The following is a 22,476-nucleotide window of genomic DNA, read 5'->3' as shown; positions in this document are numbered from 1 at the left end:
CTTAAGAACCAAGCTACCACTGTTGCGCACAAATGTCGAATCTGTGTTTTATATGGGTGCAGCACCTGGAAGGTTGACTACCCGTGGCATGATGGTTAGTGCGTTGGACTTTCATGCGAGAGGTCTTGGGTTCAAACCCAGCTTGTGCCACCTAAAAAAGTTTTATTCACGGATACTGCCTATTGCGAGGAATTGACAAATTCTCCAAGAGTAATTTTTGTCATGAAAAAGTGTTTTCTCAAATTAGCCCATTCGAATTCGGCATTTAAACTGTAGATCCCCTCCATCCCTGCAATTACTCGCACACAGGAATGGTAGACAGTTATAAGTCACTAGACCCTGGTTCTCTACGGTCTGTTGCGTCACATAATCACACAAGAAGGAAGAAGAGCTGGACGACCAAGAAGCACATGGTGCAGGACAGTTGAGGCGGAATAAGCGTCACTAGGCAAAAGTCGGAGGGTTAGGTTAGGTTAACGTGGCTTCGGATTTAGAATCCAGACACTCAGGCTAAAAGAAAAGGCCCATTGTAAAGCGAAGAAGATATTTGATATCCTTTTTAGCTAGTTCACTAGAATTATTAAAAGAGTAGTCTCAAAGATGAAGTTTGCATCTTAGCGAAAGAGCAGGACAAGTGCGGAGAATGTGAGAGATTTTTTCCTCTTCTTCTTCGTCGCTACAGCTGCTGCAGAAGTCATTTGAGGCTACATCAAGTCGTATTGCGTGTCTGCTTATAAGACAGTGTCCCGTAAGGACACCTATTAGGGAGCTAAAATGAAGTCAGCTTCAAGATAACAAGTCTTTAGAGCGCTTTAGGTCCAGTGAAGGCCATTTTAAGCGAGTTCATCGGCTCTACAATTTCCCGTGATGGCTCTGTGGCCCGGCACTCAACATAGGTGAATGTTAAATTGCTGCGCCCACCATCTCCATAAGAGACGATCGAAAATCGAGGGCCGTTTGAGATTTGGTTGTGACACCAAAAAAAAAAAAAAATGCCCAGCTTATACAGAAGCATGCAGTGCGTTGGAATCTGCTGAGTTTGTCGTAGTATGTGACTTTCTCCAGTGCAGTTCACCATACTGCAACCCCTTACATAAGTATTGGACGGATGACCGATGTGCATAGCCAGTAGGTTATCCCAGGTTGACAAACCCATTTGCTATCTATGGCTTTCTTGCAAAGGAAAAGAGCTACTGTAGCTTATTTAACTCTTTCCTGTTTATTAGATTTCCAACTTAATTTTGTGTCCAATATCAGACCAAGATATTTGGCTTTATTGGTTAAAATTAGTGGTACACTTTTTATTGAAGGAGGTACAATTACTGGGATCTTGTATTTCCGTGTGAAAAGGACGTGGTCTGTTTTTTTGAGGATTAATACTAAGTCCGCAGTGATCAGTCCATCCAGTGAGCATATTGAGTGCGTTTTGGAAGAGGTCTCTCAGTATATTAGGATGTTCCCCTGTAACGGCGATAGCAACATCATCGGCATATGCAACCACTCTGTAGTCTTCCCTCTCAAGGGATATTAGTAGTTCGTTACCTACTATGTTCCCCAGGAGAGGGGACAGTGCCTCTACTAACAGACCTTTTTGTGCAAAAATCCCCCAACTTAAAGTTGATGATCCTGTTTCTTAGAATTAGATTAATCAACTCACTGTTTGAGTATTCGCCGTTTAGAGTCGTCATAGCAGAAGTAATAGCCAAAGTTGTTGAAAGCGCCCTCAATATCCAGGAAGGCCACCATAGTATATTCCTTTTCCTCTAGGGAGTATTCGATAGTTCTTACCAGAGTGTACAATTCTGCTTCTACCGATTTCCCTTTGCAGTAATAATGCTGAGATATTGATAGTCACTTATCAGTTCTATTACGTATATGGGTACCAATCAATCGTTCCAGAGTTTTGAGAATGAATGATGATAGGCTAATAGGTCTTAGGTCTTTAGGCGCATTAGAATTCCCATGCCCCTTAAGGGGTTCTAAACTAACTTTACAGGTCAGGAGGAGCCCAATGCACAATTGATTCAAATCCTTCAACATTTAAGAACTCGCAAATGTGCGAATAAGTCATGTAAAAATGTCAGCCATTTGACTGGTATCGTACTTCATGGTTAGGAACAACCCTTCCTCTTTATAGAAAATTAAACATCAATTGACGTCTTTTAAGTATTCTCGTTTTTTAATAAATAAAAATTAAATATTTAATTGGAAGACCCTGTATAATCAATCAATACATAATCAATATTAGCGGACGCAAAATCGAATCCGCTTATATGGAATTACTAATTATCAGCAATTATCAGAGCTCTTAAACTGATCTAACAATATTGTTAAACTTAACTCGTCATTTAAAATATTTTTCCCGGCTTATTCCTTTAATATTTTCCCAATTAAGAGTTTACCGCTAAACCTGTGATTTTATTTAACTTAGTATTTTTTCGCTCGTTTCTAAATTGTTAATAAACATTTTGGTCTTAGAACAATTTTATTAAAATAACTTTGATTTATTCTAACGTCCGAACCCTAGTTTTTAGAGAATTTATCAATATTTTTCTTACCCTGCAGTTTTTTTTAAGAGCCGTGTTTTACAAGTATAAGCTTAAAAAGTTCACTCATATATGGTCGCATAAACATTTTTTTAATTAAAAATATTGAACTTCATTTTATAAAATGGCTTCCCTAAGCTTTTCCCCAGATCGAAAGTGTAATTAAAGCAAACTTCCCACCTTAACCCGGAACTGATTGTGATTAAGCATAATATCTATATATGTACTTGGAAATACTTTTCAACAACCTAAAAACTAAAAACCCAAGTCGATTCCCACTAAACTGTAAACATGTCTTATTATGAGGCCCAAATGTGATAGGTACCATATCGATGGCATCTCTTACAGAATCATAAACCCAAAAATAAAAAGAAAAAACTGGGACGTGTCCACTTCCATTTTTGGAGTACCAAAAATTTTCTCTGCGCTCATGCCAATTAAAATGCGCACATTCATCCCACGCCGCCAAGCAAAACAACAGCACCAGAAGCAAGCAGTAGTGAGCAGCGGCGACCCCATCTGTATACGAATAGCCCTCAGCAACCACTGTGGTGGCATTACTGCCCATTTGTAGTTCGAACATGCATCGGTCGATAAAGCTTGTGATCATATCAACATGGAACCATGGGCTTTAATTGACACAGCACGACTCGCTAAATATAAAGCCTACTGTTTACCATACGACTCTGCGTCCGAGTAACTTCTTGAAAAGCCAAACATTTGCCTAGTCACGTCTCGCGTATATAAGCTGCCACGATTTGGTGTTATTAATGATTCAGGTAGCACAAAGCCTGATCTCAATCCAAAGCGTAATCAAAAAGCGAAAGTGTGACATCTTTTCACTTTCAAGGCCGAATAAATTGTCAATCAAAGATGACGACGACGACGCTACGACAAAGAAGAATCAAAAGAGGAAGAAAAAGAAAAGAAACCACCAAACTCAAATACACCTATTGGAAGTGGGCTATACCTATAAAAAGAATCAGAGATTCAAAGATAAAAGCTTATACAGGTTGGCTTTGTCAGTTGTCACATTTCACTTTCAATACAAAATTAGCCAAACAATCAACCCACTCAGATCGCAGTTGACAACGACAACGACGATGTGCGACGTGCGACGAAGCTCGGAGACTCGCGTTGGAAATTTATGTCGCGAGCTAACTAGCATTTGACTTTGTTTACAGTTCGAAATCAAGCCCTTTCACTTTAAACTGAATTCGGCCCTCAAAGTGTCACGTTACAGCCACAGCCAAAAGATCAGAGCCTGTCAATTTAAATGATCATGATTTGCGATCACTCTTCTGTCAAAATTAGGAGCTGATCAAAGCTGAGTCAAAGTTATAATTCCATCCTAACGACCTTGGACTCAAACTTTTACTTTCAATCGAATGCCTGTGGCAGTGGCAAGCATGCCCACACAAAGTTTATCTAACACAACAATGACGGCTTCGACAACAAAATAACAAAGAAAATAGAAGAAAATAAAATTGGCGAAAGAAAGAAAAGGTAAAACAAATCCCAGAGGCAATAGACAACGAGTTTGCACTAAGTCGCAGCTGTGCCTCACCGCGCCACAGTCGACATTTTGAGTAAACTATCGTGATTGATATTGACAATTACGACCGACAACGATCAACGACAACGACGACGGTATGGTATGTGGACTTTTCTAAAGAGTTACGGGAATGGAGCCAAGATGTCAGACCAGTGACTAGTTGACCTAATTATTCTGTCAGACGAGTCGGTCTATTTAGATTGAAATGTTTCGATAAGAGGATGATATGCTTCTTTGACATTTTGTAGAAATTTGCAATTGGCTGCAGTGAAGGCACCTTGATTTCCTCGTTAAGGTGGGTTGAACCTTGATCAATTTTTGACAGTGAGTTAGGGCAGGAGATTGAAAATGAATCATTAACTACTATAAGGAACAAAAGTATAGTTCGTTTATATTCTACACTATTAGAGAGTGAGATAGATAATGATAGAAATGAGAATGAGAGAGAGATATATTAAACGAGAACAAATTTGAGAGAGAAAGAGTCAGAAAACAAAGCAAATATGGGAACACAAAATTTAATAAAACATAGAGCCACCCGAACTGTAATTTAGTAAATGATTTCTAAAATTAATTTGGCCAATTTATGTTTCTACTATTTCTGGAAATATTCTCAGAAGGATTGACAGAGCAAGAGAATACAATACAAACATAATTGACTATTCATTCTCATCTACATACATAGCTGTCAAATTAGCTGTGCATTAGGCTTTAGTGAATTTTTGAGAAATCAATTTCAGATTTCTGACAGCAAAAGTGAGAATACGGAAATTTTTGAGATCCTTGTAATATGAACTGGACAATTTTAAGATGTAGTACCCGTGGCATGATGGTTTGTGCGTTGAACTGACTCTCCGTGCCTGAAACTCCAATGAACTGAAGAGAACATAGACGTACTCAGGACAGCGCAAATAGATCCAGAAGAAGCCATCTTTGATGATGGCTTTTACATAATTGAAGATCCGAGTGGAGGCGGTGAGAGCCAGCAAGTGTACAAGGTAAATGTAAGCATTCGCCCCAACCACGACCTGGAAAACAGAGCCCTACTTAATCACTTTTACCTTCCAAATGATATGACACAATGGCGATCTCAGAATCGAGGTTTTATGCGGTTCAATAACGATTCCTTGGCAAATACCATCATCGCACGAACGGAACGGAACCAAGTCCCTTGTTAGTGACGAAGGTTGACCTTCTGCTCATCTTCAATTCAATAAAAAACAAAAAGTCAGCAGGTGTCGATGACATAATAAAACTTTGAACTAAGAGATTTTTGATAAAGGCAATTGACATTTGCACCACACTCTTCAATAATGTACTGAATAATGCATGTAATCCAGTGCATTGGAAGACCGTTATTCATCCTTTGCCGAAAAAGGGAAGGACAACTCCAATCCGTCAAATCTTCGGCCAATAAGTCTTCTTTCGAGCACCAACAAAGTTTTCGAAAAAATCATTAATAGGGCTCTGACTAAGTGGGCTGCGGACAACAAAAGAATTCCGGATAAACAGTTCGGGTTCAAGGCGGGTCATGACACAATTCATGCTGCGTCTAAACTAGTTTCTGATATCTAATGGAATAAATCAAAATAACAATGCACAGGTGCTGTTCTGGTTGATTTGGAAAAGGCCTTTGACACCGTATGGTTAGAGGGTCTTTATCTAAAATTGAGCAGGCTTGGCATGAGCAAACCATTGTTGTATGCACTTTATGATATGCTTAACGGTAGAAAGTTTGTTGTAAAAAGTGGCAATGTAACTTCTACCACAACATTCTCAATTAAAAATTGTCTTCAACAGGGAGCGGTGAATTCGCCGATTCTCTTCAGCATTTACACCAGCGATCTGATAGGTAGTCTTACAAAGGCAACTGCGTACCCCGACGATCTAATTGTGTACAGAACGGCCCGAAAGGTTGTGGTTTCTAGAATTATCTTGAAGATCGATTTCGACAAGATTCAGCGATATTGCGACGACTGGAAACTGAATGTAAATGTTCAGAAGTCGGAGACAATATGGCAAGATGGTTATCGTTGATCTTCACGGTCAGCGTGGTGGAGAACCTCGGTATCTGGTTAGATCAATATTTATTTTTCGACAGACATATAAATGCTACTCTGCCAGGGCCGGAGGAGCCTTCACTCTGACGAAACGGCTGTTTTTTAGCAGTCAGCTTGACCCCAGAGTGAAGATAATTTGCAACATGGCCCTCATACGGCCGATGATCGTTTATGGTTGTCCTGTGTGGTTAAACGTTGCCCTTTAGCAGATGGAGAAGTTTCGGGTGTTCGCTGTACCGGCTTATATCAAACAGCCGAATTTTCTTATGTGCATTATGGCTGACACACAAACACGCTTCAGCTTCTGATTTCCCTGAATTTTACAAGTTCAGCCATAGGAATTCAATGCGTGCTATAACAATAAAGCTTCGACCACACGTTTCATTTGACAATCGTAAGGAAATAACGTAATGTTACGTAATGTGTCTACAAACGGAACTCTAGTTCAAATTTGCTGAATATTTGCTTTGTCTGATAGCTCAACAGCTATTAAAAAGTCAAACAAAAAAAAATACATTTGCTTTTCTAGGGATTCCCATTGGTAATTATAGACTGTGTAAGCTTCTTCCGGCAAAAATTTAATTTTTTCGATTTCAAAACTCATATTTTTTTATTATGAGAAAAATACCATCTGCTCATTACAGAATTGCCATTTTAAAAATGTCATATTGGAACTTGGAAGTGTCATTCAAAGCAACCTCCAAGCAGGCCGAACGTAACGCAGACGAAGCCGAAGCTTCCAAAGAGCGCACCAAACTGTGACTTTTTGTGGATGTAATGGCCTCTCTTCAATTAATTAGGGATTCTCAGATCCCCAAGTACAAACATTTTGTTATTCACATTCCCACCGAGTGAGAAATGTGCTTCGTCGCTGAAGAAGACTTCCTTCGAAAAATAGCAGTCGATATATGGCTGTGGAAGAACCACCATTTTTGAAGTAGGTTTTAACAACTTTTATGCGTTGTGCGATAGTTAAGCGAATCCGCTAGCCCGGATATTATCCCACCAATTGTTCTTAAAAGGTGTTCTTTAACGCTAGCAAAACCATACTGCGTAAAATATTCCATCTTTCCTACTCTACAGGTCTCTTTCCGAGCGGATGGAAAATAGCATTTCTCCAGCCTGTCCCTAAAAAGGCGAATCCTCCTCTCCGTCTTTCTTTAACTATTGTCCAATAGTACTCACTTCCCTTTCCAATGTCATGGAAACGCTGATTAGTTATCAGCTCAAGAAATATCTCGAAGACCGGAAGGTTCTTAATGACCGACAGTATGGCTTTCGTGGCAATTGGTCCACTGGTGATTTCATGGTTTATCTAACCGAACAGTTTAAAAAATCTTAACATCGTTTTGGAGAAAGTAAGATTATTGCACTTGATATTTCAAAAGCATTTGATAGACTTTGGCACCAAGCTCTATTATCGAAAATTTGTGCTTTTGGTGTTGATAAATCTCTTCTTCGTTGGATTAGAAATTACCTTTCTAACCGTTCAATACAAGTAGTATTGGATGGTTTCAAGTCTGAAATTGATAAATAAATGCTGGTATCCCCCAGAGCTTCGTTTTGTCTCCGACTCTCTTTTTTATATTCATTAAACTGTTTCGCTGACGACAGTACCCTCAGCTTTTCATACTCGTTTCTAGATTCACATTCTTGTCCTTTGGATGTGGAATCTAAACGTCAGCGTATGATAAGCTCATTAAATTCTGATCTTGACAGCATTGTCCAATGGGGAGTCAGAAAACGTGTAGAATTTAATGCTTCGAAAAATCAATGTTGTCTTCTGTCGTCAAAGCGTAACACCACCCCCGATGCCACTATCTATGAGTGGCACTTGCATCCAGGAAACTAAATAACTGTCAGTACTTGGTTGTTGTTTCACAGATCACCTCTTATGGAATGGTCACATATTTGATATTGTAAAAAATGCGGCCAGGTGCTTAGGATTTCTTCGACGGTGCAAGAAATTGTTCACCCTTTCTAATATGGCTGTAATTTACAAAGCCTTTATCCGGCCAAAGCTTAAATATATTTCGCATATCTGGGCAGGTGCCCCTAAAACAAGTTGAAATCTCTTGGTTAGAAAACAAACAAAGTGGAGTGCAACTGTTCAATAACCCAGTTGCATTTCACCCCTTAAACGATTCAGCCTTAATACTCGGACTTCCAGGAATGCTCATCAGTTTACCCTTGAGCTCAATTTCTGGCGTACTGTCAAGTATAGAGATTCTTTCTTAAATCGCACATCGAGAATGTGGAATGCTTTGGCCAACTCTGTTTTTCCCTCCCATTTTGATGATGCATCTCCTCTTAAATCCTTCTCTATTTTCCTAATGCTCGCACTGTGTTTAAATATAAATAATCCTGTAAATTATAGCAAAATAGATAACTAGTTATTGTTGATTGCCTATTTTATACAATGTTTTCCAATAAAAGATTTTTAAATGGAAATCAAGTATTTTTTTAATGAAATGACTTAAAATGTACCAAGACCATTTCGCATGTTTGCGGATGTATGCATGTTCATATGCCTTCGATAACTCCACGCATTCCATCTTTAAGATCTTGAAAAATTGGAATTGGCCTTATCTTTTACCTTGCTCATTAGAACTCCTTGAGGAGTTAAATCCCAAAATCTCGATGTCCAAATGTGATCTTGAATATTACGAACTGTTACTGTAAACTGTTACCATATTTGTTGTGAAATTTAACAATTTTTATATTTTTAAACTTTTGCTGAATAGTGTTTCTCTCCATTTTAGGTTATGTCATAGTTTGTACCTGTAAAATGTAAAAAGATTGGAAAATGCTTGCTATTTAAAATGAAACCTGCTATTGGAAAACCCCATGCCCACCAATATCTATAATGGGTAAGTTAAAACTTGTAACAAATTTTCAATTTTTATAAATCACGGAAATCTTCCAATAATTCTATAACATTGTTTTACCTATTTGCTCAAATAAAATATGACTTTTAAAATTTAACAAAATCCACCTTTTATGTCAAGACAAGATGCGTGATAGCTTTCAATAGGAAGACCGGATTTTTTAATGCACCTTATCGATATAAAATATTAGTTTACTGTTACAAAGTTTTATTATGTACTTTGTTTTTCTAAAATCTTAAACTAACAATATAATTATGATATAATCAAAACATAAATAATGTCTTCAATTTAATTCGGCCTTGGAATCAATAGTTTTTTAAATTAATTTTCATTTTTATCTTTAATTTTTGATTGTGTTGTATAAAAAGATGCATTCATAGGCGCATACATCGCCCAAAATGCATTCAAATTAGGTATTCAAATATATCTTCACAATAAAAAAAAAAACAAAAAAGAGCTCAACTGCATAATAAATGACGCGTTTATAAACCAAACCAACAACCATAACCTACTTCACTTTTTTGTTTTGAAGAATAAATTAAACCTGCATTTGAAACAAACGAACAAAACACAAAACCTTTACCTCCAAACGAAAGTCAAAGTATTTTAATAATTCCTTATATTACATCAAAACCTCTCTATAAAAACTTACATCATTCTTCTACTTAGGTAGGTTAGATATTTATGTATCTCTATGCAGGTATAACTCTTTTAAGCCCAAAACTTTTACTTTTTATCGTTTTTTGTTTTTGCTTTTTTTTAATTATTGCCCATTTGACCTTTTTTTTTTGAGACTCTAACTACAATTTTAGTTAATTAAAAGGTTTAAATTATATTTTTATGAATAAACATAAAAGCTTTGAATAGTCGTATACCTCTCAACCTGCATCAGCTAAGCCAGCGTCCGTATCTGATTATATACCTATTACGTTAGTTAATGGCCTCTTGTTTGACGAGACGATTCGTATGTGTTATCTCAAGCCCTTACATAACTCCTTACAGACAAGCACTTAACTTTATAGACGTTTATAATTTGTTGCTTTCTTATAGCTCTTATGCGGATAAGGGTTATGTGTTACGTGAAACCTTGAGATTTTCCAGGACGGGAATTACTTCCCAAAATGATAGATTCGACAAGTTAATATTCCTAATATATCGACACCTAACAGAAAATAGCAGAAAGCAAATCTACATAAGTTCAAACAATTAACAATGACGAATCCATAAGAACTATGATATATAAGCCTCCGTAAAATTCTGCGCACCCAGAACTTCCGACGCCTAATACTTCTGATTAAAACTTGCAAAGGCTGAATTTGTCATCAAACAAAAACAAATGAACATCGATACTGAAGAACGCAGACCACATAAAAATATTAATCGAGCTTGAAGAGTGAATCTGGGAGTCGTAGTCGGAGTCAGGTTGGGTCTTATGGCCTTAATCGGGAAATCGTTTTCACTTTCGATGATGAGTCGTGCGCGCTTTGGAGTTTCATTTGCATTCAAATGGGTGGCAGAGCCAGAGGCTCTGCTATTTTTAATGCTTATGTGCGCCAAGTCTTGAAGGTTATTCAAGACGTCGTCGGTAACGACAACGACAACGATGACTGCGACTATACGAAGACTGTGACTGACACACACCACCTACCGTCTCATCTCCCCGCATTATCGAAGTCACCAATGACTTAGATGCTTGATGGCACATACCTTTCCGCGTTGGTGTAGTCCGACGCATATTTTTATACTGCAGGCGATTTACTATAATTTTGAATTGAGGATTGATATAGCCAGCGATAAGGTCTTGCTTTATGCTTTATTGTGTTGCGGTAGGGTGGAACGAAAGTATATCTATAATGCCTAACAAAATAACTTCTATGGAGCAGCTTTGTAGGTATAACTGATAGAGTCATGGCAGGTGGTTTAGATACGTGATGGAAATAATAAATGAAAGGGAATTTTGTGTGTTTTTATTTTATTTTTGTTTTGTGGCGATCCGATCGATGGAAGAGTTTTGATTAAGAAAAATGCGTTTTGATTATGATTAATTACCTCTATGCAGAAGAATGCCAGAAGTGAAGTCGAATAAGAAAGTACCTATATTCATGTATAGGAGTATAAGTAGGTTCCAAAAAGTTTTTAGGTTTCATTTTTAGTTTTGTTTAAGGGCGAAGAAATGGGTACCTTTAAGTGGAAGTGACAGTAGACAAATTTATTTATAGAATTACTTTTCCTTCCAAACCATTTATAAAAGTTTGTGTTCAATATGAATTGTAAGATACTTAAACGACGACGAAATAACAATTTAAAAGTTGACGATATGTTACTAAAATAAGAAGCTGGAATACGAATCACACTTATGACTAATTCTATGTTCTCATTCAATAAGCCTCTCCCCTTACGCCGATCGAGTTCTGAAGCCATCTAGTTTCGCACTCTATAATGCTTTGGGCGGTAGGTAGTCGCATAAGAACAACGGCTTGTAGGGAATGAGGCAAACGAGCAAGTTCAAGCTTTGTACTACAAATGACTTTCCGGACTGGTTCCTCTTCGCTCATATGAGCAAGGTATCCAGCCGACCGAAGCCTTAATTTTTGTCACGATATCCGCTTTCAGACTGACTGCATTTAGTTGATTACCTTTAAGCTTTCGGAATTCTCCTTCCTCACACAATGTGCAAATAATATTCCGTAAGAATTTAGTCTTAAACGCGCCTAAGAGGTCGAAGTGTCTTATACTAGCATCTAGGTCTTGGATTCACATGTGAGTACTAGGAAACCATTTTCCTGTACAACAGCAGCGACAAATTTATGGTGAGGCTTCTGGATTTAAAAAGCATTTACAGACATTTACAGACTGTTTGATTTGAACAGGTATCCAAGGTATTTGAAGGACTCAAATCCTTTAAATTTATGCTACCTTGATAGTCTAACCACCTATTCTCCTCACAGTCGACGCCACCGTGTTGTTCGATTTTCCTTTACTAAAGTTCTGTCACAGTTGCGAAGCACCAACAAGCCTCGGATACGGACGGATTTACTGTTGACAACCTACGCAAACGAACTTTGGATAAGCACGCGGAATTTTAGGTCATTTATCAGACCACGTGCCGCCGAAGAATTAGCGGAGGCCCTAGACTGCTATAAAGCAGACATCACCTCCATCAAGGAAATACGATGGGATGGGCCGCTTAAAAAGAGGATGAAAAACGGTGATATTTACTATGGTGACTGCTACCACGAAAACCAACAACGCTTATTTGGATACGGCTTCGTCATTGGAGCCAGACTAAGGCAAGAAGTCTTGACCTATAAGTGCATCAATGAGTGCCTCATGACCATACGCATCAAGGGTAAATTAGCCTGATATGCGCGCACGCTCTCACAGAAGAGATAGACGACAACACCAAAGATATGTTCTTCGTGCTCCTAGACGAAACATATGAGTAGTGCCCTAGCTACGATATTAAAATAGTCCTGGGCGACTTTAATGCCAAGCTATTAAAGGAAGACATCTTTGGTGAAATAATCGGGATGAACAGCCTGCACGACAACACTTCCGACAACGGATTCAGGCTCATAGATTTTGCTGCGGGGCGAAACGTCATGGTAGCCAGTACGCGTTTTCCACACCTCAACATCCACAAAGGAACTTGGACTTCTCCAGATCAATGTACCGTCAACCAGATTGATCAAAATCGACTCGGACCACTACCTTATTGTAGCCAAGGTAGCACTTCGGATTTCCAGACCCAATGCAAAACAGGGAGGTTCTGGGAGGAGGTACAACGTCGAACGGCTACAATCGCCAGAGATCACCAAATTCTTTTTAGACCGAGTTACAAGTAACCTTTCTCGAAGTTCTCTGTCGCCAACACAATGTATCGAAAACCAGTGGCAACATTGCCAAGATGCAAAGGACGAGAGCTGCTCATGACCTCTATGAGCAGAAGAGGCGAGAGGAACGCGGAATTCTCAGAAGGAAAAAGAGAGGTCATAAGAAGTGTGCGGTCGAAGATGTTGAGAGGTTTGAAAGCAGGAATGAAGTTCGAAAGTTTTATGAACAGGTGAAACGAAATTCACAGGTACATAAACCTAGAACCGAAGGCTGCAAAGACGAAAGTGGAAACATCATAGTGGAACCGCAGTCAATGATGAATGGAACCTCAGTATTGTTTGCCCGATCCTAAAAAAAGGAGATCCTCTAAACTGCACCAACTATAAAAGAATCAGTCTACTTAACATCGCCTTTAAAATCTTCTCTGCTGTAATATGTGATCGTCTAAAGCCTATCGTCAACAACCTTATAGGTCCTTATTACTGTGGCTTTAGACCAGGAAAGTCCACAGTTGATCAAATATTCACATTACGGCAGATCCTGGAAAAAACCCAAGAACACCAAATCGACACCCACCATCTTTTAATCGATTTCATCTACAGGGACGAGCTTCATAGAGCTATGCCTAGTTTTGGCGTAACTGTTAAACTCGTCCGTTTGTGCAGGATGACCATGGAAAATTCACGCTGGTCCATAAAGGTTGGAAACAACTTAACAGAACATTTCGATGTCAAAAAGGCTGTCATGTGATTTTTTTAACATCGTGCTTGTAAGAATAGTGCAGAGCTCACACGTTAACACTAAAGTCACTATCTTTCAAGAGTCTGTCATTGACATTGACATAATCGGAAGAACTCAGCGTGATGTCAATGGGGCTTTTGTGAGTATTGAGGCAGAGGCGGCAAAAATGGTTTTAACCGTTAATGAGGGCAAAATAAAGTACATGCTGTCTTTAAGAAATGCCTACAACACCGACGTGTTGGTCAAAATGTCACCATCGACAGACGTAACTTTGAGGTGGTGAAGAACTTCGTCTACCTGGACTAAGAAAGCAATTGAATGGTAAAGTCCTCTCTCGAGGGGCCAAAGTGTTGCTATATAAGACCCTTATCATCCCCGTCCTGTCCTGACAAAGGGAATTTTGTATGGATTGTTCGGTATTTCCGGAGATATCGATGTCATCTGCGTAAGCCAGTATCTTTCTGGACCTGGTGACGATGGTTCCTCTTGTTGGAGTGCCAGAGCCCAGTTTGTTTTGAAGAGAAGACAGGCCAAACCATACCCTTGTTGAAGTTCATTGTTCATTAAAATAATATAAAAAGTATACAAACGATTGATAATTATAGCTTAAAGTCAGACTGTTAGCTATCATACTGACATACTTTGTATGCAAATTTTGATTTTGATTATGTTTGACAGATAATGCACTTAGTTACAAAAAATGTGGTGCAGTCATAATGATGTGTTGTTATTATATTAATAATATACCGCTTTGTTTTTGCACAGAGTCTAGATTCGTCAAACCCTCGAGATCGTCACATAACAGCGATTGAAGTGTGGCACAAAAAATGAGTGAGAGCGATCACTTTGAATGCTTAAACAGTAGAACGGCGTTTAATAAAGAGTGATGTGGTCGCTTACCAAGACTCTCGATACAGCACGAGCAAATGGAATTTTCTCGTCTTCACCAAGATTGAACCGGACCAACTAAAGTATAGTTCTCTTATCTGATAAGTCCAGGGTTTGTCAATCCTCAACAGATTGACGTAAAAGAGTGTGGAGAAGATCATTAGGGAGATAGAATTCGACAACAGTTGCCCATCGGGAAAATTTCTGGGGAAGTTGTGTCATGGAGTGGGTAGAATTTTCTGTGCACGGAATAACTAGGCTGTGCATAGTGGAATGATTATTACATTTCCAACATTTTATGAGAATACACCACTGCACCATTTATAGTTGAAAACGTCTTACTGATTGAAGACCTCATGTTGCCAGGAGCTTAATGGAATACTTGGAAAAAGTAGAAATCGTTGTGATAAAAGTAAGGTTTAATAGTTCTCATCTCAATCGGAAGATTATGCTTAATAATTCCGTCGAATGTACTTCTAAAAAACAATAAGTTCTTTCATTTAAGTAGTGATTCAATATGCTATAGTACAATCTGTACTGTGAATTCTGAGATTCCTCCATAAAGTTTTGGAATATTCTGTTTCCCGTTTTCTCCAGCAATTCTTCCAGTGTTGGTTTTAGGGATTCCACGTGTTCTTCAGCTGTAACCACTTACTTAACTCCACATTCCGACGCCGCGCCAGTTTGTTTAATTCTATCTTTGGTATTCTCTGCTCATTCATTGCAAGAAATCGCATTAAGAGTGTCCAAAAACATTGGGGGTACACCAGGCTCTAAACGTAACCTATAGTTGTGCGAACTAGGGGCCTTAGGGGTATTCTAAAACAATCTTCTAATAAAGTAACGTATAGGAACTTCTCTACTGCTTCGTAAGATTGGAATCCCCAAGCTTGTGCGCCATAAAGAAGCATGGATTTTGCAGCTGAACGAAATATTGTTTGCGGTAGAGTGTGTCGAATACTCTTTTTATGAATACAACTACCCCGAACGGGCAAAAAAAAATCTCACTTAGCATATGATAGTTTGACTTGAAGATATTTTTTTATGTTAGAGTTCGATGAAATTAACACACCCAGACATTTGTAATCCTTTACGACCACTTCTCGATTAATGAGTGTCTGCCTCCACTTCGATTTAGAAGGAGTATCATTTTCGATTCTTGCAGGTCGACAAATAGGTTCCAACTTTTACAATACAATACCGAGGAAAACTATGTCATCTGCATAGAGTAAGCCTCGAATTTTTTTCCGTCGTAGCTCATTTCCACTTCTAAAAGCATTTGTGTAATCGTTTATATATAATGTAAATAGTACTGTACCAAGAACACATCCTTGCCTTACTCCCACTATTGTTTCGAAATCTTCGGAGCGACATTTTCCGCCCCAGATACCAGCTTTATTATTATAGTACAAAGTCTTCAATACATTAACATTTTTGAAGATATTCCAAGTTTATATGATTTGTAGAAGAGAGCTTCTCGCGGTATAGAGCTAAAGACTGCTTAAAAACCAACAAAGACAGCATAAAGCTGTTTATTCTTGCTTTAATAGATTTTCGCTAAGCTTAACAATGAAAGTATCTGGTCCACAGTCGAATAGCCTATCCTAAAATCGGTTTAGTACTCATGCAAAATTGCATTGTTTTCTACGTATTCACCTTTTTTTATGAAGCGGATATAGAATAGATTTGAGCAAAGAATTAGGTACTCCAGCCTTTTCAAAAATTATGAGCAAAACGGATTCCGTCTTCACCTGGAGCTTTAATATTTTTAACGCTTTATATGACCTCTTCCATCTCCAACAGCGTTATTGGGAAGTCTAATTGATCAGCCAGCGTAAAAAGTGCGGCGTAAATGTAGAATGGGTCTTGAAAGTTGCTCTGTGTTAAGAAGCTGCATGAAGTGGTTTTTTAACTGCTATGCAAAAAGACCCACTGGAAAGGTATTTCTTTTCCCTAAGCCCGCTTTAACAGCTTCCTAAAACTCTGTTGGTGATATGGCTGCGTTGATATTTTCTATAATTTTTTGATCGTATGCTGTTTTTCTTTGTGTAACATATTTTTTCAAACTTAATCTTTGCTGCTTTAGATTTTTTTTAATAAAGCTGTTATTGTTTTTCCGAAACATTCGCACAAATGCAAAAGACGCATCTCTCGTCTCATCATTTAACCACTTTATGGTTTGAATTTATTGATTCTGCTTGTTTGATTGTTGAACTTTGGGCTACCGCCTTTTATTATTTTGTTTAGTTTTTCGACATTGACATTTTCCATAAACCTATTTGAAACACTTAAAAGCTCGATCTCTTTGTTTAAATTTCGTTTGAAAACTTCGCGATGACTCTCCCTCCATAATATTTTTGGAATTGGTTATATTGTTGTTTAGTAATACAGACAACTTAAAAATTTCTTCTAAGGGCATGTGATCAGAAAAGGGCTTAAAGGCTACTTAAAAATCATTAAAATGCGTTAGCCCGTTTCTGAAAACTGATTTTCATTGTAAAGGGTTTTTCAATAAGGTCAGCTTGATGTCGAAATGTAATAAAAAAAGCTATGTGTAAGTTATTAACAAAATTATTTATATGTTTGAAAGGCGCATGTATGCCATTAATGTGGAATATGACATCATTTAAATGCCCGCCTCGGCTTCTTACGGTGGAACGGATCCGAGTGGCCCAATTTTCAATGACTCTTCCGCATAGATCCAGCTGAATTTGAGGGCCTGTGTTATGTTCACCTTTAGAGCATCGGTCGATTATAGTTTATTTGCATAGATCTGCCCCTTCAAGAAACCCTACAGGAAAAATTCTAGCGGTGTCAAATTACATGACCTTGGCTGCCAATTCTCATCACCTTCTGCGAGAGATAACCTTACCCTCAAATCGTTCATGCAAAAATGTCAATCGTGGCGTTTGCTATGTGGCAAGTAGCAACGTCCTGCTGGAACCAAGCCATCTAGGTTCACATGGTTCCATTTGGGCCATGAGGAATTAGTTATTACCGTTATGTAGCGCTCCCTGTTAACGATGACCGCCTCATTAACACCCTTTTCAAAAAAGTACGGACCAATTATGCCGCGCCCTAAAACCACTAAAAACGGTAACTTTTTGAGGATGCATTATGACCTGGTAAACCTCGCGTGGGTTGGTGTGGTCCCATTTTTCCAAAAATTTGCCTCGTCACAAAAGATTATATTCGGCCAAAATTGGCGTCCTCTTTAAAACAATTCAAAGCCCGCAGTCAGCGAACAAATGGCGTTGGCTATGGTCATGAACTTTGAACTCCAGAGTCAGTTGGATCTGTGTAGGCGGGTGTGGGGCCAAGTCCCGACGCAAAATGCAAATGCAAAAATGCGAAAGGCCAAGTTCTTGTGCAAGGCGAGGAATAGACTGTCTCGAGTTCTGATGTAGACTTTCACGGACCGCGGCTATGTTCTCGGCCGATCTTGCGTTCCTTGAACGTAGGGGTGTTGGCTGATTGTTTGCTAAACCACTCTTCTTAAATTTGGCCAACAAACGTTGGAGATATGAAGGGCCACCACGTCTACCGTAAAATGGGCGCAATGTGCGCAACAGCCCCCAGGACTTCGCTTAGATTTGTTTTAGCCTTTTTACTTCAATACATTTTCCTGTCTCTTTACATTTTTTTTTCACAATTCCACTATTTTTCTGTTCAAAATGTACCATTTACGGGCCTCAAATACTCTATTTGAAGATCAAAATTCGCATTGTCTTAGTCAGTTTATTATATAGGAATAAATCAGATCCATTACAGTTTTTCTCTTTTTAAAAAGCTTTGCGTTCTCAAGGTTCTAACTTTCGTCTTATATCTTTTTTTTTTAATTGAAAGAAAAAAACTGCGCGTATTTGGCATTTGTCTTAACTTCGTCATTAAAAAAATTCAAACTTGGCACTACTCAACAGTAGTTGACATCAAAGTCTTTACGTCAATGTATTTATTTACAAAAATAATTGCTTAGATGCTTAGAGAAATGTAAGACACCACCTCAATTGCTGCCACATCAACCCCAATGTCAAGGTTTTTTCGTCGTTTTTTAAACTCTTTCTGACGTTATTCTCCCCTGCTATGTTTTGCTATATAGTAAGAGTCAGACAGGCCGAACTAAATACCATTGAAACTAATAAATAAACTTGTACTAAACATTTCCTTGAATTAAAAACAACGCTACTTCGACAAAAACAAATTAAATTAAATAAAAAATAAAAAAAAAAACTGAATAAACAAAAAACGAAAAATAAAAATAATTTAATTTATTAGATTCTAAAGGAAGAGAGATAACATGAGCTATAATTAAATTTGGCACCTCTGTCGAAACCAGCCAAACGAAAATCTGTCCCTCTCGACAGTAGGTAAGGTATAAGATGCACCAAGTCGCAAACGCCATTGAATCCCTATATATAATATCGTGTGACCGTCCTTTTGTGTATTCGCTTACAATTGGTGCAGCCTTCGCCCATAATCATCATCAGCGCAGTTGTTGTTACTCGTATAGGTTAGGTGAAATAAGATAAAGTGGGGAATTTTTGGCGATCTCAGCAATGTTCACTGTCACCGTGTTAATTGCGACTTAAACAAATTCTGGCGCTTAATTTTAATAATCCCCATTTTGGTATATTTAACAGTGTAGTGCGACCAGCAGCCAGAAGTCTGGCGAGCAGTGATTTAAAATAATAAAGATATTACCAGAGTTAAATATAACTCTTTAAACGTTACTCTAATGCTTACGGTGACCATAATTAGATATCGCTCATTAACAAAAACTAGCGATATAGCTGAAAAAATAACACATTTTACTTAAAAATACAGTTCAAAACTATTTTCTTTAAAGTTTATTATGGATAACGTCATTTTTAAAACTTTAAAAAATTGGTGCCTCGATAGTATTTGTACTCGAAAAATGCGTTCTTGAAATTCAACAATTCAAATTTCTAATTTCGTTTTCTGAACGCCGTCCTTTTAAGCTACAAATATTCTTTAACGTTAATCGGACTAATTCAGATTAGACAAATTACGCCGACAATTCTGGCTTCTTTCCTTGGAAAATGTTCGTCCAATATTTCGTAATTTCCAGAATTTGTTTCTTTCAATGGGATGTTTATGGACAACCATTAGATAAAACAAGTCAATAAACTTTTTAATTACTTAGCAACTTTCTGAATATTTACAAATATTTATTTTAAAATTAAAAACTTCTATTTGCTCACGAATGAAATACTCTTATTTGAGCATCTGAACCAAGGGCGGATCCAGGCTTTTTATAAGAGGAGGGGGCATGGTCACACACGAAACCTATAGAAGAGTTTTTACTCACTGTTTTAAAATGTTCTTTATATTTTGTAAAGGAGGCTAACAAAATTTAAAGAACATAATGTCTATATTAACCTTAAATTTACACATTTCAAGGCATAAAGGAATAATTTTAGTTATTAAATTACTTTAGAACAGTGTTTACGACTCACTATATGTATATGAAAACATTCCAAGATTCCAGTTTTCTAAATATGCAATATTTAAGAGCTTAAAACTTATAGGGTTTTTGTTCTTAATTCTTTTTTAATTGCCATTAGCGAAAAACGCTTCAAAAATTCAAAAACCTAGAAAATGAGAAAGAATCTGATATTAAAAATTTTCTGGTTTTTTACGTGTTTTTTCGAACTCAATTTTCAGGAGTCTATTATAACTATCGTTATCAGTTTGTTTACTCGTTGACATTTTTGATCATCAAAAATAATCTTTATCAATTTGATCATGGACAAGAGCTTGCACAGAAAAAGAAGATTATTGAAATCGGTCCATTAGTTTTTGAGAAAACTTAAAAAACAAAATAACGGTTTTATGATCGGCACCTTTCTGGAGCAATACCAAAATATGTTTTTGTCTTGCAGAAAGAAGCCAAATTAAGAATAAAATATTTAGAGAAAGTTTTAAAAATATTTATCGGTTAATTTTTGAAAAAAATCTAATTTTCGATTTTTAACCAAAAAATTTGTATGACTGCTGTTATTTTTTTAATAAAAAATGAAAAATGTCTTACGCTAATCGGTTGAAAACTTAAATTTCAATCGACATAATGGTTTGGGCTGCAGGGGCCAGGACAGACAGACAGACGGACGGAATCGGCGGACACACTTTTTTCGAATTTTCTAGCATCGTAATTTCAAGTTTGATTATAAGCTCGAGTACGAAATTTTAAATCACTTCAATGTTCACTATTTATGTGCGTCAAAAAAATAAGATGGAATTGAAGGCTAGTTTGAGGAATTTAAAGGCAAATAAAATTGAAAATCTCTTATTGAAGATTTCTTTTTAAGAACCTGAATATTTTTTCTAATTAAGAAATTTTATAAAAATAATTTAAAGCACTTAAGTTTTTCGAAATTCTAAATTGTGTGAAAACAAAAATGTTAGTTGTTTTTGAAAGCAAACCACTTAGGAACAAATCTTTAATAAAAAACTTTACTTAAATAACTTCACTGAGCTGTATGGCTCATATGACCCCCCTCCTTGGATTGTGCATTGTAAAAAGGTTTTTAAAACATTACAAATTTGTTCCAACAATTGTTGTCAAATGTAAAAATTGTCGAATGTATAGTTTAAAAAAGGAGCTGGGATGCGACCCACACTGATAACTTCCCATCCCGTCTGTCGATTTGTCTTGTTTAATAGTTTGTCTATATGCACTCGTATCAATTTTTACCAAATTTGCGTACAATTTTTTGTAGATTTTATTTTTTATGAAAAAACGGACTGTTGGATTTTATATAAAAATTACTGAATATCAAAAACAATGTATTCTGTGAAATAAAATAAGTTTCAAGGCAATATTTTTAATTTTTGAAAAGCTATTTGAGTCGAAAGTAAATTTTTACCAAGTTTTAGTATTGTTTTTTTTAGGTTTTTATTTTTTGTAAAAAAATGTCAATTCGATTTTTTTTCAAAATTTTACTGATATTAACAACAATATTTTTTGAAAGATAAAAGTAAATTAAAGCCAATATCTCAAAGTTTTGAAAAGATATTTGAGTCGAAAGTAATTTTTTACCAACTTTTATTATTTTTTTTTGGTTTTTATTTTTTGTAAAAAAAACTGTCAATTCGATTTTTCTCAAAATTTGTCCTAATGTTGAAAACAATATTTCTTATGAATAAAAATTAGTTAGAAACTATTATCTTACATTTTTGAAAAGATATTAGAGTCGAAAATCATTTTTTACCAACTTTTTTTTGTAAAAAAACTGTCAATTCGATTTTTTTTAATTTAATTGAATCAACAATATTTTTTGAAAGATAAAAGTAAATTAAAGCCAATATCTCAAAGTTTCGAAGAGATATTTGAGTAGAAAATCAGTTTTTACCAACTTTTATTATTTTTTTAGGTTTTTATTTTTTGTAGAAAAAACTTTCAATTCGATTTTTCTCAACATTTTTCAGAATGTTGAGAACAATATTTCTTATAAGATAAAATAAGTTCGCAGCTTAAATTTCAAGTTTTTGAAAAGATATTTTAATCGATATTCAATTTTTATCAACTTTGAGTAATGTTTTTTTTAGATTTTCATTTTTTATAAAAAACAACTGTCAATTAGATTTTTCTCAAAATTTTATCAGATGTCAAATACATTAATCTTCATTGCAGACAATAGTTTTAGAGATGAAATCATATTTCAGTCGTAAAATTTTTTAGGTGACAAATTTTTTTTCAGTTTTATTGATTTATAAAAAAACCGTTATATTGATTTTTTTCAAAAAATATACCTGTTTGATATCACGTTACAATATATTATATAAAATTTAATTCAAGTCTCTAGCGTTTTTGGTTCGTAAGATATTTAGGGTTAACCAAAATTTTCACCTTTTTTTTCAAACTGCTATGGTAAAAAAACCACCCACGCAATTGTCTTGAGAGCACTTTCTGCATATTTCTGCCTTTTTATCTGTATAACAAA

Source organism: Eupeodes corollae, chromosome 1 (assembly GCF_945859685.1).
Source record: "Eupeodes corollae chromosome 1, idEupCoro1.1, whole genome shotgun sequence".
Taxonomy (NCBI): Eukaryota; Metazoa; Arthropoda; class Insecta; order Diptera; family Syrphidae; genus Eupeodes; species Eupeodes corollae.
This window is presented reverse-complemented; position numbering follows the sequence as displayed.